Raw genomic sequence first — 11,014 nt, forward strand, 5'->3', positions numbered from 1 at the left:
TGGGCATGGTGGCGCATGCCTGTAGTCCTAGCTACTCAGGAGGCTGAGGTGGGAGGATTACTTGAGCCTAGGAGTCTGAGGCTGCAGTGAGCCACAGAGACCTCATCTCTAAAACAAACAAACAAAACTACACACACAGAGGCCAACAGAAGGAAGCATGTAAGAAAGCACAGATAGTATGTGCAGAGATTACATGTAGTCTAGTTTTACTGCAGGACCTAGAGAGATTGAGAGAGAGGTAGATGACGCCAAGAAAGATGGAACTGAGAACCTATTCCAATTGTCCAGAAGATAACAGCCTGAAGTAAAATCCTTCCTTCTAAATTGCATGTGCCATTTAGAATTATCTAAAGGAAGAGAGAGAAAAAAAGCAAAGCCTGTCTTGTCTTCCAGGCTGAAGGAGCCCAGGGAATTCTACCACAAAATATGGCTCCCTGGTATAAGTATTTTGAATTAAAGCCCCATCAGAGATCAACAGATGCTAGAAGAGACTTTTCCCCTATCTACAAAAAGACCAGACAGATTCCCCAAGGGGAACAATTGTTTTCCCTTCTCCTCCTCAGGGAGAAGGGAAAACAATTTTATTATTTGCTGCAGAAAAGAAGACTGAAGAATGTAACCACACCCAAAGGACACTTTCACAAGATAAAGTCTGTCTCTTAGGCTCATTCAGTTTTCAAAGAGAATACAAGTTTGTCTCTGTCCTTCCAACTCTCCGTCCATTCCTTCTCCCTAGTAATCAGTTATTGCCGCTCGAGAGAATTACCTCCATTCACCATCTTTCCTTCCCCTCTGAAAATAGCTATATAAGTATGTGGGCCCCACTGGGATATTTAAGTAATCATTGTGATTCTCACCTGTGCACATTAATAAATTTGTATGCCATTTCTCTTACTAATCTGTTTCTGTCAGCTGATTTTCAGCAAACCGGCAGAGGTGGAAGGGGAAATTTTCCCTCGATCCCTACAAGGCTCTTCCGAACTCCTTGGGACTTACAGTCAATAAGATAAGCCAAGTTAACATAAAAGCTCTGCAGCCCCAATGACACAAAAACACTTAATATAAAATACTTGCGGATAAAAAGCCATGCTCTGTTTTCACTTATATGTAGGAGCTAAAAAAAATTGGATCTCGTGGAGATGGAGAGTAGAACGATAGATACCAGAGGCTAGGAACAGTGTGTGAGGGAGAGTTGGGGGCTGGAAAGGAGGGGATAAGAGAGGTTGGTTAATGGGTACGAACATACAGTTAGAAGTAATGAGTTATAGTATTTGAATAGTACAGTAGGGGAACTATAGTTAACAATAACATATTGTGTTATTTCAAAATAGCTAGAAGATTTGAAATATTCCCAAGAAAAAATAAATGTTCAAGGTGATGCATATTCTAAATACCCTGATTTGATCATTACACATTGTATGCATGTATCAAAATATCACATCTACCCTATAAATATATACAAATATTATATATCATTTAAAAAAAATTCATGCTCAACTTGAAGAATACTGAGACTGTAAAATTAAACCAGAAAAATAACTGTGTGAGGTAATGCATATGTTAGATTTAGTTAGTCCACAATGAAAATAATACTTAAAAACATCATGTTGCACACCATAAATACATATACCTTTATCTGGCAATTTAAAAAATAAAAAATAATTTTATAAAATAAGAAAGCCATGCTCAAAGTCAATAGTAAAAAATCTCCAGGTTTAAGAGGACCCACAGGCCTGGAACTGCAGTCATACTATCCTCAAGGTGCACATACCCTATGGGCAACGGGATTCCACACCAAGCAACCACCATGGAAAATGAACTCACTGAAGTTACAAAACATGCAAAGAAATGCACCATCACCTGCAGAGAGGATCAGCAAATATAGCCAGAAAAAAAATGTGTAACTAAGATTTAGAAATAGAAAAAAATTAAGTAGGTCTAAAATGTTCAAAGATGAAACAGAAGGAAAATAAAGAGTCGAAAAGAGAACTGTACCAAGAATAAACAAGGACAGCAAAATCTTAGAAATGAAAACTCCAGCTATGTGCTAGCTCCAAACACACCTATAATGAAAGGCTGAAAATACAGGACTGGGAAAAATGTTATACCAGACCTAAACTACCCATCAGAAAGTAAAAAGCCTTTGAAGGTAAACATAAGGGAAAGGCATTAATTATGGATAAAAAGGAGACATTACAAAATAAAGGAATGATCCATTTACTTATTAAACTTCAGGTAATCATGTAGACCTTGGAGGAGAAGACAATCTATTGAGAAATAAAACAAATAATGAACGTAATGTATAAAGTCAGCCTGAGAAGTGTCATGAATTAAAATAAAGCAGGGGGGAGGGGAAGAAGGGCACAGAGTGCTATTTTATGGTGTGATCAGAACTGAGTTGACATTTTAGTGGAAACCTGAATGAAGGGAGGAAGAAAATTATTAAGAAAATCTGGGAAAAAAGCATTCTAGTCAGAGAGAAAAAACAACCCACAATTTGGAGACAAACAGCAACAACTACAAGGTGGTTAAAGGCAAGTAAGGGGAAAAAAAAGAATGATAAAGATGAACCAAACCAAAAATAAAATTCTGCAGCTCTCCTAAACATCTGAAAGGACCCCTCCTCTTGGCCAAGGGCATTCCAGAGTTAACCTGAAAATCTAGTTCAGGCCATGATGGAAGGGGGTTGGATGTGCCTCATTATACCCCTCCAGCATTCACATCAACACAGATCTTAAGTCTGATAAGAAACATTTACAGGCCGGGCGTGGTGGCTCATGCCTGTACTCCCAGCACTTTGGGAGGCTGAGGCGGGTGGATGATGAAGTCAGGAGTTCAAGACCAGCCTGACCAATATGGTGAAACCCTGTCTCTACCAAAAATACAAAAATTAGCCAGGCGTGGTGGCACGTGACTGTAGTCCCAGCTACTCGGGAGGCTGAGGCAGAAGAATCACTTGAACCTGGGAGGCGGAGGTTGCAGTGAGCCGAGATCCTGCCACTGCACTGCAGCCTGGGTGACAGAGCAAGACTCCCTCTCAAAAAAAAAAAAAAAAACAAAAAACAAAAAAAGAAAAAAAACACATTTACAATCTATTCACTCTGCAGCCTGCTACCTGGAGCCTTCATCTGCATCATAAAACCTTGGTCTCCACACCTCCTTATGGTAACCCAAACATTCCTTTCCACTGCTAGTAACTCTTCCAACCAACCGCCAATTAGAAAATTTTTGTAGGACCTGGAGGCCCCGTCCCCTTTCAGTTGTCCTGCTCTTCCAAATCAAACCAATGTGACTGATTGATGCATTATGTCTCACTAAAACGTATAGAGGCAAGTGGCATCTGACCACCTTGGGAACATGTCAGCAGGACCTCCTGAGGCTGTGTCATGGGTGCGTCCTTAAACTCGACAAAATTTTCTAGATTGAGACCTGTCTCAGATATTTTGGGGTCACAGACCCCAAAATTCAGGCAGGAAATGGAGACTAGACTATGGTAAGAATTTTGCATTGTTTCTTTCCAATATGACGAATTTATGAAACCACCTATCAACTTCGCATTAAAATACAGTACAAAAGGCCAAAATAAGGGAACTATTACAAGATTAGACAATTTCATAATCATAATGAGAGACTGAATACATCTTTCTCAGAAACTACAACTACCAAGCAAAAATTACAAAACCAAGATGACCAACAAAATCAATAAGTTTAATTGCCCCCAAATCACAACACTAGTAAATGCAAGGTAAGTGTTTTGAGAGTACATTCAGCCAGAAGTTACATCGCAAAAACACAGGAAGAAGAATGTAAAGTGAGATGCTATCATCAACTGAAAAAAGAGCAAGGAAGAATAGAGGTAGTATAAATACAATGGAGGTACGAATAAAACAAAACGCAGAGGCTAGGACCAAACACTTAGAGAAGGGAATGGAGTTTTAACTAGAGGAATTAAGGGAAGATGGAGACCCAGCTAAGGATGGAAAGAATGAATTTACAGAGTATGTCACTTAATTATTAATATAACAGTCAAAAGGGTGACAAGAGTCTGAAGGTAACAGTACTGAGGAGAGCAAAGATCACCTGGTGGCCATCAAGCAGACCATCCAGAGGGAAAGCTCCTTATCTGAGGAATTCAGAAACAATTAGACTTCTCTATTAGCTAAAGCCGGCATCTGGTACCAGGATTCTTTCCCAGAAATTTATAAGTAACTAGAATCTCTATACATGTCCAGAATGTATGCATGTCGAAACTCACTGTGCAACCTTTGCTGATATCAAAGCACCAAAATGTCTACAAATGTAATCACTGATCATGACCTACGTGGCTAATATGGTCCAAGTTACCCTTCAGCTTCTGCTTTAAGGTACATAAATACCCCTAAGAAAAAATCCACTGCGGTGAGCTGTCCTCTCTTGCTGAGGTGCCTGGCTGCACTCTTCTGCAGCACTCTTTCTATCCAATAAAACTTTCCTTTTCAAACCTACACTGTTGTCGGTAAATTTTTCTTACTACCCTTCTACCCCAAGCTGACCACCTTCTGATGCTGGGGCTCTGACACCTCACCCAGCAAGTACTAGTGTGGGGAAGAGGGCCACTCTGAACACTTTGAAAGTAAGGGAAAAAAGAGAAAACAACAAAACACAGGACTTGACAGCCAAGAATAGGGTAAAGAGAGGGAAGTGTTAAGAGAGCGCTAAGGTTTTAAATCTGAAAAATACGGAGAGTGCCATTTGCGAATATAAGAAAACTGTGAAGGGGCCAATTTAATATGAGAGAAAACACATTTTCTTTTGGATTCACAGGATGAAGTAACAGTGGGACATTCAAATGGAAATGTACACAGACTGTGGATTTACTTGTGGAATTACCAGCATAGTGGCAGCAGAAACCACAACATTAGATGGATTTACCAGATGATAGTTTACAGTAATAATATATGACTATTTTGGGATCAGGGAACCTGAGAAAAGCTTTTCTTCCTTGAAAAATGTGTATTTGCAATACAAGCTATATTTTCCATAATATTTCACGATATTCACATGCCCACTGAAGTATATTTGGGTTTCAGACACGAAACTCTGGTTTAGGGAGAGCGACAGGGGTAGAGCCTTGAGTGCCACCCAGAGCTAGGAAGAGGAAGAAAAGACTCTAAAGGAAACAAAACAGGAGAAAAGCCACCCTGAAAAAATCAGGACACTGAAAACCAAGACAGGACCAAATTTTTTCAAGTAATGGATAATGAACAGAATAAAATACGTGAGTACTTCAGAGAAATATAAGAACTAAGAAATGACTGGCCAGGTGCGGTGGCTCATGCCTGAAATCCCAGCACTTTGGGAGGCCGAGGCAGGCAGATTACCTGAGGCCAGGAGTTTGAGAGCAGCCTGGCCAACATGGGGAAACCCGTCTCTACTTAAAAAAATTAGCCGGGTGTGGTTGCGCACGCCTGTAAATCCCAGCTACTCGGGAGGCTGAAGCAAGAGAATCGTTTGAATCTTGCAGTGAGTCGAGATCGCGCCAGGGCACTCCAGCCTGGGCGACAGAGAGAGAGACTCCCAACAACAACAAAAAATGGCAGGACAGGAAGGTGTCTATGGCTCAGCATTCTAACTCTGACCTTTTTACAAATATATATTCCACGAGTGAAGCAGTATGCAGCTTCAGCACAACCCCTCTAACTGGGGTAAAAAAAAACAACTCAAAGTACAGGCTGTTCTTGTAACAACTTTGCATGTGAAACAAGTGAATATCTAAACTAGTGAAACCGGCCCTTTCATTCAACATCACTCATTAAAAGGGCGTTTACAAGATTTTAATTTAGTCCTGATATAGAAATAAAAAAAGAGATCAACATTAAGAAAAAGTTGATTATAATTACGAAATAAAAACTTGTTCTTATATTGAAAGGACAACTAATTTGCATAAGCAATTTAACAAAATAGCTACAATGGGCTTGATACAACTGCCTCACAAGGCATAAGCTCTTAATGTTTCACTGTTTAACAGCATTTTCTTAATACACTGAAACATTTGTCATTTTTGAACTCTCAGAAATTAGGACTGCAGAACCAGGATACAACTGTTACTGGAATTGAAAACAGTATTTTAAGCAGGATTATATGATAGTCCCTTATGTCACAACTCTCCTGAGTTTTTCCTATGAGTCACCATTTTAAAGTTATCATTGAATTAGGCGTGGAAAGCAGGTTCCTTCCAGCACAATGATGGAAATGACACAGGGATAGGAAGCACTACAACACAGTGATTCATACACCTTATCCACTTAAGCAACAGAGGTCAGGGATAGAATCAAATGTGGATGGGGTCAGAAAGAGATCGCTGACAAAAAATATCAGACAGTAGAATCATCAGGTGCACACTGACAGTCGAGAATGATGTAGACTAGGGAAACCCTCCCGAGAGTGACCAGTTAACTACTGGAGAACACTACAGTCCAGGGGAAGGCAGACAGACTCTGGAAAATTGAGGAGGGAGTCGTGGGGATGGGACAGGGGGAGCAGGGCGGGACCGGCGAAACCAAATACGGTTTGCGCTTCTGGGGCAGCAAAGCCCACGGGGGCGGAGGGCGCCGAGTACCAATGAGCTCCAGGACCCGCGGGCTCCTTCCAGCGCCAGCTCCTCCCCAAAGCCTGGCGTGTCCCCACCCTCTCGCTCGGGAAGTGCCCTCCAAAGAAAGAAAGGACGACCCGGAGGGCCGGACAAGGGTCCAGAACGATCAGCCAGCCTCCTATCGTCCCGCCCCTGTCCCCTCGCGGCCACTTACCGGGATGCAGGCCGCAGTCACTAGGGCTGCAGCGGCGACTCGCTCGTTCCCGGCAATGACGTCCACTCCAACCGGCCTGCATCAGCTGAGCTTCCAACACAAACACTGGCGCAGCAGCTGGGTCGCCACCCACTCAGCCCCGCCCCGCTCCGCCCCCAGCGGAAGTGACGCACTAGAAGTTTGGGTCTACCCGCTGGCCGGGGTGAGGATTTTCCGCCTCGCTCAGGCCTCTGCCTCCTTGTCAATCTCCGTTCCTCCCTCGCCCCGAGGTATGCGCAATAGAGCATGACGGAGCGCAAGGCGGGAAGCCGCGACAGACGTGTGTGCGTGCGTGCGTGCGTGCGTGCGTGATGCGCGAGGCGTGGCTTGCCGGTGGGGCGTTCTGTGCCTTGGTTGTTTCCCGGGTGTGAGAGCGGTGGGACTTCGTTTTGCCTTCCTGGGCGGGACCTCGGAGCAGTGTCCTGGTTTGCTTGTTTGCGGGCCGCTCTCCTCTTTCAGCCACAGATAAGCCTCCCTCTCCGCGTCCCTGAAGCCCCTGCCTGCGCTGTCTGAGTTCCTCGGAGCTGGGGGCTGCGATACCAGTCTCTTGGAGGGTGGTGCGAGGCGCGGCCGCGCCCCTTTCTCTATATCCATTCCTGGGCGTGGCCACCCAGACTAAATGTCACTCAAAAGCGATTTGACATATATTACTGTATTGGAAGTTAGCATAAACCGCCCCACAAATGGTCCCACACGTAACACATCTTTTTAAAATTGTGGCATTTCATACGTACCACTGGGGCAAACTACAGCCCTCAGGGCAAATCCAGCCCACCGCAGGTTCTGCTGTATGTAGCTAGGAGCTAAAAATGGGTTTCACATTTTTCAAAGGTTAAAAAAAAAGTTTTGCGACACATGACAATTATATGACATTCATATTTGTGTCTGCTTTTTAAAGTTTCATTAGAACATAGCTTTGCATTCCTATACATGCTGTTAATTAAAGCTTTTATACTACAATAGCGAATTTGGGTAGTTGCAATAGCCCCTTACCCTCTTGAAGTGACCTTGCAATTACGTTGAGGTCGGGAAAACAGATCAGTTTCAACTAGTTATCAACCTCAAAATGTTATCAAGACTTATATTGTACTCTCAAGGCTTACCCACTACCCATGGGTATGTATGCTTTAGCCCCCTGTAAGGTTATTGTAAAGTCCTTAAGGAAGGGGATTCTTTGACCTGTCAAATGTAGTGGATGTTACCCTGATAGTTGTGTTGTTTTGATTTTTTTAAATCAAGGAGGGAAAGCCAGCTTGCTATGTTCTTGGGACACAGTGTCTGGATTATGTACATCATAATGCCTGGTAAACCCCAGCGGTGGATAAGCCAGACATGTTATTTAGCTACAGGAGAGTTAAAAGATGTATGCACCAATTAAGCCTTACAGGCATGTGGAAGGAGCTTTAGTTTTTGAGACAGATTACTCCTTGTTGCTAAAGAAAAATTATTCTGACACTTGTTAAAATGGCAAGGAAGACATTTAGAACTATTGCAATAGGTGCCATGACTATCACCATGGGGGAGGGAGATCGGCCTCAAGTTTTAATACAACAAAAACAGCTAGGATTTATAGCCAGCAAGCAGACTGAGGGGTCAGTTCATGGAAAATTACTAAGAAGTGATATCAAGGGTCGGGGATATTCTTGTTAAACTGACTTACAAGATTCTTGCTGAAGACAGGCGGAGATGATCAATTATCAAGGCTAGGAGATACTCTCTAAACTGACTGCAAAATTCTTGCTAAAACTGGACTCAGCAGGCCTAAGACAGGGGCCCAAGGATGAGGCCTAGTTGGGAAGAGGGCTCAGAGGAGCCTAACTAAAGTATGGTCAAGGAGAGAGCACCACTATTCCCTCTCCGCTTATGCTCTTTCATCCCCTAATTTAGTCAGATGTTATTAAATATCCAGATTTTCCTCCCATGTCAGAAATTTTCAAATAACGCCCAATTCCTGCTTCTCCATTCTTACCCTTCCTCTCCCTCCCTTGTCTACCACCATACCTTTAATCAGTCATGAAGTCTGATGAGTTTTACCGCAGAATTTCTTGAATCGTTCCTCTGCTCCACATTCGCATTTCCACTGCTCTAGTTTAGGCTTTCATCCTTGCTCTTCAGTTTCATCTAAACTGATTTTCCAGCCTGTAACTAACCTCTGACCCAGTCAGTCTCTTCTGTGCAACCACGGTGATCTTTTGAAAGTGCAAGTCCAATCGTGTTTTCCCGAATTAAAAAGCTTTTGCTGGCTGTACATCTTCACAGAATATACCGAATGAAATTATAGGTTCTGACCCTGCTGACCTTCCAGCCTTTACTTTCACCACTTGCCTCTCACTCTCTATCCTCCAGCTACACCTGTACTTCCCCAGATACTGTTGTTCCTTTTCATACTTAGTGCCTTGGTCATGCTGTTGGCTTAGCTCCCCTTCCACCTTGTCCTCCTAAAGATTTGTTTGTCCTTCAGCCAGGAAAATCTTACCTCACTACTCATAGAATAAATCATTCCTTCCACCTGTGCTCACTTCTCTTATTGCCCTTGCTGCACAGTATTATAATTTATTTGTTTATATGCCTGCCAGTTTCCTGCAGTCAAGGAGTGTAAGGTAAACTGTATTGTCTGGATCTAGCGTAACATCCAACAAATAGTAGATTCTCTAAAATTCTGTATTATTGAATTGATTTTTAGTTTCATTTAGATTACTAGTTTGATAAGTTAAAAATGGAAAATAAAACCCATTTATGATTCTTTTGATGTTGGGCAGTTTTGAGAGAAAAGAGAATTATATTTAATTTCAAACAAATTCAGTAGTATGCAAAATTGGGTATTATCTTGTGTATAATAGCAGACTAATGCCTTCAGGAAATCATCTATACTTGAAATAATGCTAAATACAGTAATTGTTCAACGCTATATTCTTTGGAAGCTGGGTAAAAGAGACATCACATTGCCCTGTATCAGTTACTTGCTATGCTCATTCTATTTATAAGGTTTATTATTGGTTTATCTATTTTAGCTCTTTCTTCTACATCCATAGTCACTCCTTTCTGGTCTGGTTCATAGCTTTTTAAAAGAACTGCTAATATCTTTATTGTTCAAATAAAACTTAACATTATAACCAAAATAAATTAAGCCATATTGGTGCAAGATATCTCTCCAGATCACCTAAGGGAGGGATATGCCAGAAAATAATTCTAGAAGAATAATCACCATGATACACTGAAGAATGGCCTTCTAAAAAATGCCCATGCCCAAATCCTTAGAACCTGTGAATATGCTACTTTACATGGCAAAGGGGACTTTTTGCAGATGTAATTAAGGGTACAGATTTTAAGAAAGGAAAATAATCCTGGATTATCTCTGTGGGCCCAATCTAATCACATAAATCCTTAAAATCAGTACAGATGTGGCAAAGCGAAAGTCAGAGAGATCAAGATAATGAGAGGAACAATTTGACAAGGAATGCAGGTGGCCATAGGGAACCAAGAGAGGCTCCTGACTGACAGCCAGCAAGGAAATGGAGACCTCAGCCACACAGCTGCAAGGAGTTGAATTCTGTCAACAACCTAAATAAAACTGAAAGCACACTCTTCCCCAGTGGTACCAGACAAAAGCTCAGGTAAGCTGACACCTTGATTTCACCCTTATGAGACCTGGAACAGAGGAACCAGCCAACTCTTGCTGGACTTCTGACCTACAGAACTGTGACATAATAAACTTGAGTTGTTTTAAGCCACTAAATTTGAAGTGTTTTGTTTCAGCAGCAATAGGAAATTAATATAATTATCCTTATATAGTTTGAAAACATGAAAGCAAGGATTTTCTGTTTTGATCCTTAGCACCAAGGCACAGCAATTATTAATAAAGTGTGGCCCGGAGCGTTGGCTCATGCCTGTAATCCCAGCACTGTGGGAGGCAGAGGCAGGTGGATCACCTGAGGTCAGGAGTTGGAGACCAGTCTGGCCAACATGGTGAAACCCCATCTCTGCTAAAAATACAAAAATTAGCTGGGCGTGGTGGTGGGCACCTATAATCCCAGCTACTCAGGAGGCTGAGGCAGGAGAATGGTTTGAACCCGGGAGGAGGAGGTTGCAGTGAGCCGAGATCGCGCCAGTGCACTCCAGCCTGGGTAATAGGGTGAGGCTCCATTTGAAAAAAAAAAAAAAAAAAAAAGTTAAGTGTTCAGTAGCTATTT

At 42.2% G+C, this 11,014-nt stretch overlaps 1 protein-coding gene across 2 annotated transcripts in view; it reads right to left on the reverse strand.

The window, feature by feature from the left end:
• The window catches only part of PNPLA8 (patatin like domain 8, phospholipase A2), a 55,447-nt gene extending 45,213 nt beyond the window's left edge, over positions 1-10,234 (reverse strand). For both annotated transcript variants that reach the window (XM_055347449.2, XM_031012747.3), the window contains exon 1: positions 6,786-10,234. The gene's annotated coding sequence lies outside the window, so the exon portion shown is untranslated. The remainder of the gene's footprint in view (positions 1-6,785) is intronic.
• Between the last annotated feature and the right edge of the window lie 780 nt (positions 10,235-11,014).

Source organism: Gorilla gorilla, chromosome 6 (assembly GCF_029281585.2).
Source record: "Gorilla gorilla gorilla isolate KB3781 chromosome 6, NHGRI_mGorGor1-v2.1_pri, whole genome shotgun sequence".
Lineage (NCBI taxonomy): Eukaryota > Metazoa > Chordata > Mammalia > Primates > Hominidae > Gorilla > Gorilla gorilla.